The following is a 15,665-nucleotide window of genomic DNA, read 5'->3' as shown; positions in this document are numbered from 1 at the left end:
AAATGATATTTTTGTGTCATAGCCATCCTACCTGGGCTACATGAAAAAAAGAGCATCTCCAATGTGATCCCAAAGATTGCTTTTAAAAATATTTTTTATAGTATTGCATATGCAGTGTCACAAGAAGAGGCATTGCTTTGCATGATTAATGGTACCTTTACCTAGAAAATGTCACCTAAATTCAGAAATTCAAAACTAATTTCAGGAAAACATGTTTCTTGCAACAATTTGCAAAAGGGCATTTACTACAGCAAGTAAAAAATTACATCAGGTACCAAAACTTTTTTAGAACAAAATCTTTTTTTCTGGGAGAGGATCCTAACTTACACATCTACTGTACACTTCACCTCCCTGCAGCTCTACTGCAAAGACCAGTTGGCTTCCAGCATCTCCAGAGTCACCCTGTTTACATGGATTTTTCTGCCACATCTCCCTCTTACAGGAAGCTTTTGAAAGCAAAGATTAATTTTGCAGGAACCAGCACTTTCCTTCAGAAAACAGCTTCATTAGGCACAAGCTAGGGAAGATAAGCTCCCTTAAAGCCTAAATAGGAGCTCCTGTTTTGTGTTCACTCACATAATCTTTCTAATTTTTGTCTTATGAATGATTTAGAACACCTTCGTTCATTCTGTATTATGCCATTAAAAACCTACATTGTCATCTTATAAACTCATAAAATATGTGCTGGTGCATTAATACCTTTCACTCTTAACTACATAGACTGAATATGTAGGTTTTCCCATCACTGCAAGGGATCCTTTCCACCAATTTTCCCTGAAAAAGCAGTTAGTGAATAAATTAAACAGTTAATGTCCATACTGATAAGACTAAAACTTAGAGAAAAATCACAATATATTTACAGTTTTCCTCTATATTCAGCAAAGACAATTTTTACAAAATATATGTTCTGGAAGAACTCATTTGAGATGCTGCATTACTTAAATCTGCTGTCCCAGCACTTCTTGAAGATAACACATGGTACACATAAAGGCCAGAATTCCCTTGGAAAGCAGAACATTACTAGATTTCAACAGAGAAAGAAAAATAAAACAAAGGTCTCCAAGATAAACAGGTATTCTCTGGTGATGTTCCTTGAAAGGTCACTTGGTAATATTTCACAGTAAATCCCAGATTTCACTGGCATCTCAGAGCAAAGCCTTAACAGGTTACAAATGTGCTTTTTGTTTTGGATGTATTTTAGCAGCTGCAGTCTGATTATGCTGAAGTCTATAAATAACAGAATCTGGAGGCACATTAAGCAAAGCATATAGAAGTCCAGCTTACTTACTGAAAAAGCGTATGCAGTTCCAAAATCATCTCGAACAGAAAAAAAAAAAACCCATAAAAACATGTTGCTGGCTAACAATGCAGCACAGCCTTGATAAAAACATGTCTGATTATTCCTTGAACACAAAACACTGTTGTGAATTGATGATTGCATCTCTGTTTTTCACCCTGCCTAGATGGTTTGCAATTGTGACTCACTTGCTTCCCATTTAAAAGAACAGGGATTGCTGTTAGGACAATCCTTTCTTTAAATGCTGCATTTAAACTGTATTTATATTTAACAATAACAAAATATTCTGAGATGTTTTAATTATTTACAGCAGTATTTTAATAGCAAGCCTTTTATCAGATTACTCTCTACTAAAGGCCAGTGATTATTTTAAAAACATGACATCCCACACCACTGTATTTCAGACAAAAGGGGAAGCATCCAAAGATTTTGAACAGACACTTCAGCAACTTCATTGAAATGCTGAATACTGAAAAGAGAGGTGCTGGAATGCCTTCTTGATGCCATAAAGTACCTAGGACAGTCATATGAGCTTATCATGCTATTTCTTATATTTTGGGCTTGATAGATACCTATATAAATGCACCACACCTACCAAATATCTTCTCTCACTCACTGTACCATACATGACATTCTTGCTGCATGTTTACTAAACCTACATCAAGCAGCTGAAATACAAAGGGCTGTTTGGTTGAGTGTTTTTAAAGAAAAACTAAGACAAAAGGGAAAAAAGAAAACAGAGACCAAAGCAAGCTGGGACACAATTCCAGAAAGAATATTTTAACTTGCTGGCTAACCTAAAGTGAAATCATTCCCATGACACCTCCTGAAAAAAATGAACAGTTGATGGGTAAGCCCTGTCTGTGGTGGAGCCCCAGGGACTGTATCATACAGACCATCAGAGGCAGGGGTGCCTTGCTATTGAATTACCCAATGAGCACAGACTGCTGTTTCCTAGTCCCAGGAGACCAGGATACAGTTGAGTTTCACATGGTAACATTATGTATGTAAAGTCTATTTTAAGTAACTTTTTAGAAGTTTCTAAAATGCATTCATTATCATTTTCCTTCTCCTTCAAAGTCTGTATAATTGAACTGGAGTTAAGACAGCCTGTCTTTTCAGGCAGACATTCACTGGGGGATAAAACCCCAAACCTGTCAGTCAAACTATTTTCATATTTTTAAAACACACTTTTATAACTGGGTGAAATTATGGCAAGAGGTGACATGTAAGTGTCCTTGGTTAAGTGCAAGGGTGATCTGTAGAGCACTTTTTGCAGAATATTAAAGCAATCTAAAGTAATTTTGATCAAAATTTTATGCAATACCATCAAATATTCTCTAAGTGATGGCTATTCAGTGAAAATCTGGAAAAGAGATTTAGGCTTGTTTTGTTTGTTTTAATTCAAGGTTTCTTGTGATAAATTCTGCTAAAGAGAAAAACCCACTATCTCTTCTATCAGCTTACATCTGTCCTCACTCTGAAAGCTGCCATCCCCTTTTAGCACATCACACTCAGGATACTTTCTCTAGCTACAAGCTCTAAATTGCCAGTGTGCTCCCTGGGCTCATTTATCTTGCAATCCCTCCTTCCCTCTTAGTACACCTCCCGTTCTCCATTTACACCATAGTACCTTTTCTTGCTTTTTTTTTGCCTTATCTTGTTCCCATCCATTGACTCTGCACTCCCCCTACAATGTAGGCACATTTTTTGCCTTAATCTGCCATGGGCCATTCTCTCACCCAAATATCTCTTCACAGACAAGATGTTATGGTTTGTTACACTGTCCTGTCGAATTAGGGAAGGGAAGGATTCACCTCACCTAAATTCTGCCAATGCAGACATCTATGCTTGAGCTTTCTTGCTGTTGTCATTGCCAGTGGGGAGAACCAGATATTTCTCCCAGCCTGTTTCAGATGCCTGCCCTGCCAGGCAGTGAAGCTCACCTTGGAGGCACACATTTCACTCCCCTGGCTGGAAGTCTACACTGCAGTTTTGGATATGAACATCTGCTTTATCAGACACTCATGGGGTGAGATGAGCTGGGCTGAGCAAACTGTGCCTTGGGAGCTCAATTGTCACTCTGCTACCTGCATGCCATATGAATCCCAGCAAGACACTCAGTCCTGAGGGACCTGGCTCCCACTCCTGTCCTTTGCCTGATAACTCTGGCACAGTGAGCTGCAGGAGAACAGAAAGCATGACTCAGTTTGCAATAGCTCATGAGAATGTCCCCACATATAGAGACATACAAATTAGAGGGAGAGATGGTTGTCTTTCTGATTATTTTTCTGCCCATCCCCAGTGAATATGCCAACATATTACTATTAGTGTTTGACAGCGGAGCTGCCCACTCTAACACATTTCCAACAACTGTGATGCCATGTATCTGCCTTTTCTCTGGAGAAAAATTCATCCTGGGCCTTTTCTTCCTATCTTCCTATCTTTTCCAAATGATGAATCCCATCTCCTCAGACCCATTTCTTTACCAGACAGTTAACTTTCTTGCTTCTTGTAATTCCCATTTTGAGGATCAGTGCAAATCACACACACCTCTTGGCTACCACAGTCCCCTGTTTCTGTCCATCAGCCTTGCCAAGGCTGGTCCTGGCTTTCTTTCATCATTCCTGCCATGTTTGGGGACAGCATCCATTTTTGAACCAGAAGTGAGGACAGCTACAATGAGTTTCCCTCTGTCCTTTCTTATTTACAAGGTAGTTTGCCATGGATAAATGAAGGAACCAATGAATATTTTCCAGCTCCCACAGGATGAAGCAGAGCTTCGAGGGTCTTTGTGCTACTGCATACCCATTAGCTTTCCTCAGAGGTTGAATTAATTTGCTAAGCAGAGACAGGAATTTTGCCTGTTTGCTAAACAGTTGTTTATGGGATTACTAGCAAGTTACATAAATTTAGGATTATCACATACTGTGTGGGCACTGAGGGAGAAGCAATTCCACAGTTAACATGAGGTCAGATCAGGAAAACAGCAGCTACTATGTGTGCATCAACTACAATCAGGCAACAAAAACTACTTTGATGCTTCTGCCCTGTAACTAGCTGTCAGGGGGTCAGGATGGAGGAGGTTAGAGTTGCAGATCAGGATGAATATAATGACGTTAAAAACCCTCCTTCCCTTCAGGTGGTCCTGCAGTACCTTTACCAAGACAACAATCCTTCCACTCCCCTGTCCCTGTCTTCTTGTATGAGTATTTCTTTTCTTTAATTTCAGTTGCAATTCTTCAGGGCAGGAAATCATGTGGATTTTCCCTCAGGTAGGGCTAAAACCTATTGGAAACATGGCATTCCTTGTGCTGTAATTGGACAGATGCTGGCTTTAGCCAGCTGCCCTCTGGGCAGGGATATCAGTGAGGCAGCACTGATAGCTCTAAGACACAGAGACAAAGCCACCCCCTTGGCAGGCTTCTGCATAGCCCCTTGTGCAACCAGGCTTTCACCCCCTTTGAGGCTTTTAAGGTGCCACTGTGTTGTAAAACTAGGAACCATGACGATCACGATCGTAGCATACTTCTCTCTCCATCATTTTCTGAAGTGTTGTACATCTTTTTGTCTTTTCTTATTTGAGTTATAAGCTCTTCAGGGCAGAGAATTTGCTTTTATCTGTATTGGTAAAGTACAATGTCAATTTTCTGCACTATATAAATATTTTCTAACAACAAGGGCAATAACAAGAATAATCTATTTACTTTACCATAATACAGTACTTCTAGCCTTCAAGATATAATCAGAAAGAACCCGAAGTCAACAACAAGACCAAAAGTTCTGCAGACCCTTTAAACATGAAGCGGAAGCCATGGAGCCACTTTGTGAAACTTTGGTAAATTAGTTACTTATATTCATAAATAGCAGTAAAGATCCTTGCAAATTGACCCTCTGGAAAATATAAAGCAGAACATAACCAGCGTAAACCAGCAGAGGACTGGTCCACATGTGTATTATAAGGGTCACAAATGGCCTCCTAGTTACTTTTTAAACAAATGCAATGTTAATACTTTCACTGCAACATTATGAATAAAGCATTTAGCCTGTAGCTATGAATATGGTATCTCATGGCTTTTGACTTGTTTGTTTATATTGTCATCCAGAAAATTTATGTACCACGCTCTCTTGGAGTCAATCTTGACTCAGCCCTTGAACATGCAGAGGACACAGCCCATGTAGAGGGCTCTGGGGTGCAGCATTTCCCATCAGCTTCCCCAGAGCAGCCTGACGGCCACCACTCACTGCCCTCCCTACAGCAGCACAGAGCTCCTCTGGCACACAGGAGGAGAACAGGGTGCCAGGGTCAGTGTCCAGCCCTCTTTGGCACCAGCCCTTCTCATGCTGTTAATGGTTTCTTTGTTCTTTAAACCTCTAAGGTATCAAATTAATCAAAATAATGGCAATGATGCAAGAGATTAAGCTGACAGAAGTATGAACTGCCCTTGTTTATCAGGTGATACTACAGGAAGTGCAAAGCAGATACATGTAGAGGACAAAGCCCTGTCCTTTGAATTTATGGTCCAAATGGAAAATGCTTTGTGAGACCTCTATATTTCTGTCTAAAATATATGGTTTAATTTAGGAGTGCCCGAGTGACACTAGCGGCCTCTGATATATAAGTGCTCAGGTTAAATGACCTCTGTGTACTTTCCTGCCTGAAGATCAGAGCAACAGCAAGTGGAGCATTTTGAATGGGTCCCATTTGTTATTCTTTTAATTGCCTACTAATATTTCTTTTGGTGGGAAAGACTGAATGGAGCCCTTCTGCCTACAAATGTCTTCCAAACTATCCAAATTGCAATTCAACCAAAATAAATATGGGTCTTCAGTTCTCTAGACATGAAAAAGAAACTTGATGGGGATCCAGGAGGTTCCTGTTCCTCATATAGCTCTGCAACACACCTTTGGCAAGTAATTTAAACCATCTATACCTTGATCCTCCACCCATGAAATGGTGTGATTATACTTTCTTTATCCCAGACTTTATTAATCTTGCCTAGTCAGGCTCTTTTGTGCTTATGGGGTATGTCCAGCACCACAGGACCATGACCGGGGCCTGCAGATAACACAGGATTGCATTAGGTTGAAGAATATTCTCTCCCCATAAAATTCAAAACTAAAGCAGAGTGAAATAAAGAAAACAAACAAATAAACAAAAATTATCATCATTTCCTATGGCATCACTGTTTATCTGAATGTGGAGAAAATAGCAAGTTTCCTTTAAAAGCACTTGCAATGAAATTCACACTGTCAGGTGTAAATTACAGCCTGCATCTCATCTTGTTCTATCTACAGCCCCTTTCAGAGTCATGCATAGCACCAGTGTACAAAAATATTTCCTGCATGTGATCAAGCAAGTGTGGGCACATAAGATGCAAGCAAAATATGAGACTCAAAAAATAAAAAAAAAAGAAAAGAGAAAAAAAAAAAAAAAAAAAAAAAAAAAAGTCTACTGGTATCTTAAAAGAAAACTAAAAGTTTGTAATCATGCCATTTCTCAATCAGATAAAGGGAATTACAGTTGTGCTTGGGAACACAATTCAAATAAATCTAAGAAATATTTTCTTTAAGAAGTTGCAGGGAACTGAGGTAGCTAAAAATAAATGACAGGAAGAAATAACAAAACAAGGAACAAGATTATATTGTGCAATCACATAGTAGATCACTTAAATTAAGTCCTGATCATAATAGAGTTGCTCAGCGGAATAGCATGGGAAACAGGCTTTTCATCTTCTTTTTTCCCCAGTGTTTTATGCAAGATCTTCTGATTGCATATGCTCTATGACATCTAACAGATTACTTCAGATAAATATCTACACACCATATGAACTCTGCAGAAACCTGGTTTCATCTGCACTCATCTTCGAAACAGTGAACCCCTCCCTGTGTCCCATGGATTGGTGACACTGCAAAGTGCATCACTGGGGCACAGTGAAGCATCACTGAGCTTGGGAGGAGTCACCAGATGGAGTTGTAGTGCACTGTCATGTTATTTCTGGGTCCATACTTCAGGGTACAAACAAGATTTCAGCCTGGGTAGAAATTCGATGTTATTAATCTTCTTCAGGACAACTGTGGCTAGGGGCAAGGAAGTGGTGTATTTAGCAGCTGTAATTACACGGCCAGAAATGCCTGAGCTAGGAAATGCTCTCTTTAAAGTTGGCAATTTCCTTTCATTCAGGAATAGTTAAAACATAACTGTTAAGCTATCTGTACAAAGAATATACCTCAAATTTACTACTGATTAGGCCTTCAAATGCTTATCAGTTGGTAAAGACTGGGTATCTGCCACAGCACAGAGGGAGAAGCAATAATCTTCTAGATGATGAAACCTTGTGGGGCACTAAAATTAAAAACTTGTTCAAATAGGGCCTGAACAAAACAGTTTTGTTTGACTTCTCAGTGAATGAAAAGAGATGCCATACCTGCTGTTAATGGCTACAGAACTTCTGAAGGCTCTGCAGACAAGCCACCCAACTTTCCTGTCATGTCTGGCACAGATTTTTGCACTTTACAGGATAAAGCAATCAAGCTTTGACCCTTAGCATGCTCATAATCAACATTTGTGCTAGTAAATTCAGTTTAATTGGAATTCATTCATGTTTCTAAGGGGAGTTTAATGATGGAAAGATTCATGCTTCATCTCAGCTCAGTGGTACTAAGATTCACGTATGCAGATCCATCACTGAGAATGGCCTGGCCTCTGTTATCATTAATTGAAGCATATTAAGAGACTTAGCAGAAAAAAAATACCCAAATATGAAATGTCAAGAGACAGATCTATCTAGTTTCATATCCTGTAGTTATAATATACCTTAATTACAGTTAATTAGGAGATATTGTTCCTGGTGGATGATAATCTGACATAGTTTCTGTTGGTGATTAAACACAGAAAAGAATTCAATACATTTGTTGAATATGGGACCTGTTTACTGTGATTGTACAATTCTATCTAAGTATTATTCCTACTAGATAGCAAAACAAAAGAAAGTCATGGGTCAAAAATATTTCCCTTGACTCATGATGCTATAATATTCCCTGATGCCTTCTAAAATTTTCTGCTGCTAGCCCCTTAGGACTCCAGCACAGGATGCAGCTCCCACTAAGGAGGGATACAGAGGCTTCTCACTGGGCTCCAACTGAGCCACATCAGATCCTAAATGAACAGCAGATATAGGAAAAGGCTGAGGGAAGACAAGTGCTACAGGAATTGACCTCTGTGGAAGAACAGTGAAGTTGGACAGAGAATCAATGAAGGCTTTAGTGCCATTTGTGAAAGAGTAATCTTTGATTTATTGGAAGAGTGCTATTACCTGGAATCTTTTCCTTATACAGTGTAAAACACAAAAATTAGAAACTCAGGCTGAAGGCCTGAGCTCAGCTTCTGCTGGTGTCAATATGGTTTGCTCACACTCATTGATCTGTGGCTATATATGACCCTGAAATACGTTTTTCTGGGCTGCCTGAGATCTTTGCTCATGCTTAGAATAGAAATGACCGGATTGGTTTTATCACTGTAAGTAGTGCATATCTTCTGCCTCAAAAGTAACCAAATTAACATTTGTGAAGTAATCTTTTTTACCTCAGTTACAAAAAAAAAAAAAAAAGCAGCAAAAAATGTGAAAAAAGGCAGCATAATTGGCTAGATTACCTGTACTAGGAAAAGTCTTGGTTTTCACAAACTGTTCACACTAGTTTCCTGAATGTTTGTTTACTCTGAACTGCAACAATTGTGATAAATCTTTTCCTATTTACTCTTCAGTGGTACTATATGCTTTGGGCAAAGATTTTTTTTTTTCTGTTCATTATTTATTTATTTTTAAAAGCAAAACCAGTCTTTTAACACATTTTTCCATTCCCAGTGATGGATTTTATCTTTGATATGTGATCCAGTTATTTAACTACCTCTCACTACATCTCCCATGAATTGTTTATACAGCAGCTTGGCAGCATAATTTGCATATCACAGGAAGGATCCCATTACATGTTCCCAGAGGTGAGGTTTCACTAGCTTTATCACTTTCTGCCACCTATGCACATCTCAGAAGCTGAGTGTCTGGTTAATCCAGAAAGGCACTTCTTGGCTGCCAATAGTAATTAAACATTAATGGTGCAGTTAAAACATTTCCAGCCACTCAGAACTTATCGTCCCATTGTCTTACACAAATATAATACACAAAAAGATATTTATCTTTTCATGCAAATTTTTTCTGCCACAGGAAAATCACAGACATTTACCTTTAATGCATTCTGTTCAGCTGTTGCAGACTTGACCTAAAATAATTAGACAAAGAAAAATAGCACAAAGGAAAAAAGTTGGAAAGAAGGGAAACATGCTTAGAAGCAGAAGAATTGAACATACCATGGAAGAGCCAGAGAAGATGTGGAGTTGGACATGGTATTTGCTCTCCAGACTATTATTTGGTGACTGAATGGGACAATGGCTCTAATTGCAGGTTTCATGGTGATGAAATTCCCATGTTTGGGTGTATTCCAGACTTCTCTTCACCCATTGTATGGAACATTAAAAAATGACAGCAGCATAACTTTCACTGAGAGGAGCATTTTCTACGAGAGTACTCTATCAACATCTAAGCATACAATCTCTAAGGATCAGGGCACAGGAATTAAAGGGAAGGCAGAACCACAAGTCAAACACCAATAAATTTTCTTGCATAAAGCACTGCTGCCTCCAGATGTTTTCCCAATAAGCAGACAAACAGTACTATGCCTTCAAAAAGAGTTTTCCAATGTACATTTGGGAGAAACAAACATTGTAGGTCCCAAATTTTGTTAGCTTTGATTTTCTCTCTGCAAATCCACCTTGCAGTAAAAGACTACTCACATAAAGTTTCAGAAATGTAAACTCTGGGTGAATTTGGAGTCTGAGATCTAAAGTAGAATCACTAACAAAAAAAGCCTTTTCAGAAAGTGCCTCATGCAAACCTAGTAACACCCCTCCAGTTGCATTCAGTGCAATAGCCAACCCAGCATCTTTCCCTCTAGCAATATGAAAAACCCACAAACTCCTCAACACCACAGAAGGCTTGAGGAGAGAGAAAGGGTTGATTCACCAACAAAACTAATGGGCTATTGAGTCAGTAGCCTTTGAGTCACAAAGTCAACCTCAGTGAACATTGATTGAAACTGGTCATATCCCACAGCCCAAGATTGCATTATACAGAGCAATAGCCAGCAGTCACAGTGGCAGAGCAAAAGGGAGAGGAAGCACAGCTGTCCTCTCAAGTCCAAGTATAGCTTGGTTGGCAGGAAGGAAAATCAGAGCTGTTCCTGCCAGTTTAAAAGAGAGCATTTAGTTTTTGAGCCTGTCAGCATGATTTTTTTTGAATGCATTATGTTCACTGACATGCCACCCTGACATTTTGTTTAGTAGTACAAAAAAACCTAAAACCTAAAAACAAGAGGTAAGGTTATAAAATCAAATATGATTTTTTCTGCATGTTAAAAGAAGTATTGCTTCCACAGAGACCTGGTAGCTCAAACAGCTGCAGCGCAGTGCCAGTACATGAAAACCAAAAAATGGAACTGACCTGGGTTTCACGGTTCAAGCGTGTCGTGGCAGGGATCCCGGCACGACTTCCAAATTCAAAGCTTGAATAAACACAGTTGTAGTTTCTTGAAGTGGATGCTTTTAATGCAATCTGAAAAGGTGAGAGAAAGGGCATACTCTTAAACCTATGTTTCTTAGGTAGAAATTCTGCCTGGAGAAGCCCGGCTCGTGACTGTTTCCTATTAAGACTGTACAGGAGAGAGGGAGCGTCTTTGAGTTCACATACTTAATGCTCAGTGGTGTGTCTGCAGAGTGGCAGGAAATAAACGACAGTGAGGAGGGGTTAACCAGAGACCTGCTGGCTCAAATCTATATGCTTAGAAACAGAAGGGAGAGGGCTGCAAAGTCAGACATAGTTCAATTGCTTCTAATAGGGGGATCTGCCACAGAGCTACCAGGCACAGACAAAGACACCTACCAAAGACTGTACCCATTTTCCATCTCCCCCTAAACCCAAAATAGCAGTTGTGCATCAGGTCATTTCAGTTTTTCCAAACTGATGTAGAACATCCTCCTAATTCCCAAATACAACATTGTTAGAATGCTATACAGTAAATAGAAGGAGAGGACAGAGAGATCAAATAAGCCACCTATGCATGGTTCTCCATCCCATCTAAAACTCCCAAATCACACTCTGAGATGTGTTCTCTAACTTACTTCCTAAGACAGCTGTGTGCCTTATGAAATACTTGTCCCCATTCTGCCATAGCAGCATCAAGAGAGCATCCACACAGATGGTCAGATGCAAGTAAAAAATGTCCCTCAGCCTGATAGGAGATGGTAAAGTGGAAATCCCTTTCCTAGGAGCCTATCTACCAAAATTACTTGGACCACTGCACCAAGTCACAATTGGCTCAGCAGGCAAGCAAGGGAAGTGCTTTGTGAAGCCACCAGCCATGCATGCAGACAGAGGAACGGAGTTGGGCACAGAGGACAGCATGAGTCAGAGTCCAGATGTGGGGATGGCATGGGAGGAAGAGGGACAGCAGCTGAGCACTACTCATGGAAATGTGCAGAGGAAGAATGAGCTAAGCTATGCTTCCAAAAAGCTCCTTCTGCTGCAAGATGTGAAGGGTGCAGCAGACATGTTCCAGAAGATCTGTCAGAAGTGCTAACATTGGTAGAAATCAGATATGGTTGCGGACATTTTGCTTTAGCTTTTTGCTAGCAGCTTTTCTCAGAGAAGGAAACTGTTCTTAGTGAAAGACCTGGGATACTGCCTCACCCTCCCCCCAAAAAACCCAAACCTAACTCTGTTTACTAAATTGGTAGACAATGGTCTCCAGTAGCAATGGAGAAATATACTGTAGAGCATAAAGTAGTACTGTGGTTGCATGCATTTTTTGCGTACAGCATATTTATAGATGCTAACCCGGGCAATTTCATATCTCTAGATATTTACTCTACACTTGTCAAATGAAATGGCATTTTTCATACCATTTTGACTGGAAGAGAGAATATGTTTGGATTATAAATTGTTCAGAATTACTTGTTAATGCTATCGGCTTTTCTGTATCTGCTTGTTGGAGGGACAGGAGGGAGAAAACAAATAATGCGTTACACATAAAACCACAGTGGAGAAAAACAGAAAGCAAGCTCTGTTTTCAACACATTTAAACTGTTTAAATGAGAACAATCAGTTGCTGTGGAAGCAGATCTGTAGCTGAATGAAACCTTTCACCTGTCCAACATATGAAATATTTATTATCTGAGGGTGACTAGACATTAAATAAGCCAGACACACAATGCAGAAAACAGACCCTGGCTCATCACCTCCATGATTTTCAGAGGTCCTGGGACAGGCATATTAGATTTTGCCACAGGGAAAGGGAAGTGGGCTCAACTGCAGTATTGGGTGTCAGGAGAAATAAAACTAGAGGAAGGCAACTTCCCAACTTTAATTTAACCAAGTTGGTGAAGCAAAATGATGATCCTCTGCTGTGTTTAGTAAGACTGGAAAATGTTATCATTTCCAATTAGAAAGGGGACCCCACTCCCTCTTCAGATAATTACTTTTCCAATAAATTCTTGGCCACTTGTTTGCCCATAAAAATGCTTTTTTGTGTGTTTTTGCCTTGTAGAAATTGTTGGGTTGTTTCCCCTTCTTTTTTATTTCTTTATTTTGTGTGGGTTGGACTTAATTTATTATGGGGCTGAAACTTGGCAGAGATCCAGACACAACAATCTGAAAAATGTTCATACTAAAATTCAGTGATGGGATTCCTTGTCCATTTTATCTCAGAGCCTCCCTGATAATTCAGTCCTGCAAAATTTAGCACAATTGATGCAAAAGTGGGTATGTAATCCAGGTAATTTTATTTTTCAGAAAAATACTTCAGACATTTCTTTTGCTGTAGACACAACCCCGACTATGAACAAAAGCCAAAGCCATTATTTAAGAAAGTGATAATTTTGCATAGCTGCTTTCAGCAGTGAATCACACTTGGAAATAACATTTTTGCCCTTCATCACATTCATTTCCCAGAAAATCTGGATTTCCAAGGCCTTTGGCATCCTTACTATAGCTAAACAGCTTTAATGTCTGCATTCTAAGACGTTGAAATTGTCTAATTAGGCTAAGGGATAAAAATAGAGATAAAAGTCCATTGTTATTAAATCATAAATGATAGTATGATAAAGTATATTTCTTCTAAGTCTGGTGTGTGTGTGTGTGAAGCCACTGAAAAGTTGTAGAGAGTTAACATACAACACCAAAATACGATCACTTCTTTCAGTTTATGCCTGCTGCATTTGGCAATTTTATGAAGATTTTAGCAGTAAATATTGGATCAGATAACGTGATTTTAAGTCAGATTTACAGGCTCTTGGGTGCTGCACAGCACTGATCCTGCCCTAACAATTAAGATGGAAGTGAGGTAAGAACAGGACGGGGAGGGGAGAAAGAGTAGCAGAAGAGGCAACATGGTATCCGAGCAGTGCCCCTGAACAAACCCCTCCATCACAAAACCAATGCACACGCAGCAGAAACATGGGGATTCCTGGCTTCACAGTGTCAGGTGACATTTATCTGTAGACTCTTCCACAACACAACAGACCTTGAAATATCACTCAGTCCTCTCTTCCAGTTATGCTCTTCTGGCACTAGTCCTGTGCCTTAATGGAGTGCACCTCTGATGGTGCAGAGCAGGAGCCCTTTCCCATACCTAGCACGTAATACTCAGTTACACACTCTGGCTTTTCCTAGTCTCAGCCTTCATTTTCATTGCTTCTGTGCAAATAACTTCCTCAACATCTGTTATAGTCCCTTTGCCCTCACACAGAGTGCTGAGCTTACGCTTTCCCAAGTTTTCCAGAAAGAGACTGCTAGGCTCCAAGTGCACCAAAAAAGCACAGAACATGCCTTCTTTCTTGCCTTTCCATCTGCCTGGAATACCCTCCCTTCTTTCCCACCGTGGTACATCAAGTACCTTCCCTTTCTTTGAGAAAACTGAGAATCCATCTGTTCGGCAAGTTGCTCCATCTGCAACAACAGCAAGTCCAGTGATGTGCTGCCAATATTTCAACAAAGGGCTCCTCTAAACCCATTCCCCTGAGTCAGTAACACAGCCCACGTACCCAGGGTGGGGATGCTCACAGACAGGAGGCGTGTAGAACTGGCGGGCTCTATTCATTTGGTTTTCCCATTTCCACAAAATGCTTTCCCATATCCAAGGAAAGAGGCAGCGCCACTTGGCAAATATATTTCTGTTACATGCCTCCTACCAGAAGTGTTAATACTTGGGTCCTGGGAAGAAAAAAATATAACGAACAAACAAAAGAACCCACTTTGTGGAGACAGTTGCAGTGTGCACCTGGACAAAACACAAGGGATGACAATGGCAAGGAGGGATCTAAATCCCTTTAAGGTACTCCTCAGGACCATATCTGTGTCAAGGAAATTAGTGAAAGGGCCCCGGTTAGAAAGAAGGAAATCATGCCAAGTTTTCCTTTTAGCGTGAGCTAGTGAAGGGTTGGCTTTGCAAATGTGCCTGTTTAGTCTGAGGACAAGGGTGAGGTAAGAGGGGGAAACAGTTGAGGCAGACAGTTTTTCAGAAGGGAACTGTGCTCCATTTTTGTCATGCATACTTCTGTATCAGGTGTGAATACATATCATACATTTTGAAAATACATATATGCATATATGCATAAACACACATTAATTAGACAGTTGCTTTTATAAACTTCGGCTGCTGCTTTTGCTTGAAAAGCTGTCCTGTCTCAGGAATTTTAGAAGTCCAGGCTTGATAGTTTTCCATATATGGTTATACAGAAGTTGATACGCACAGGCCAGGATGCTCTGACTGTGTGTACTTTGGATTTACCACTTTTCCTGTTGCAGTTTATTAGCTGCACAGTGTTAGATTTATGACAAGTTTAGAGACATATAAATGGCCAGCTGTTAGATTAAATTAAACCCCCAATGTTTTCAAAGGTAACAGTAGAATATACTATTTACTATTTTAAAAAAAAATCAGCAGTTTTTTAGGATGGTCTTTGTAAAAAAATAGGAGAACACTCTGCATTGGAACACATGATCACACCACTTAAAATCTCTTATCTTGATTGCTTTTTAAACAAGGAAAATTAAACCAAGCAAAAAATGCCACCAAAACCCCAAACAATCAACCAAACAAAACACAATAAAACAACCAAAAATTGGTCTTAACAATTCAGTGTGGAGTTCAACAGAGGACTTTTGTTGGGTTTGAAGAATAAAGAACACAAGATTAGCAGGAATGGTTGCCATCATATAGTTCAGTTTGATTAAAATATAATACATGTGCAAATTATAAC

At 39.7% G+C, this 15,665-nt stretch overlaps 1 protein-coding gene across 5 annotated transcripts in view; it reads right to left on the bottom strand.

Moving 5' to 3' along the window:
• Positions 1-15,665, bottom strand: part of ENOX1 (ecto-NOX disulfide-thiol exchanger 1) — a 360,099-nt gene that overhangs the window by 138,319 nt on the left and 206,115 nt on the right. For all 5 annotated transcript variants that reach the window (XM_063392151.1, XM_063392147.1, XM_063392150.1 and 2 more), the window contains one exon: positions 10,852-10,962. The gene's annotated coding sequence lies outside the window, so the exon portion shown is untranslated. The remainder of the gene's footprint in view (positions 1-10,851; positions 10,963-15,665) is intronic.

This window comes from Prinia subflava, chromosome 3 (assembly GCF_021018805.1).
Source record: "Prinia subflava isolate CZ2003 ecotype Zambia chromosome 3, Cam_Psub_1.2, whole genome shotgun sequence".
Classification (NCBI taxonomy): domain Eukaryota; kingdom Metazoa; phylum Chordata; class Aves; order Passeriformes; family Cisticolidae; genus Prinia; species Prinia subflava.
This window is presented reverse-complemented; position numbering and strand designations above follow the sequence as displayed.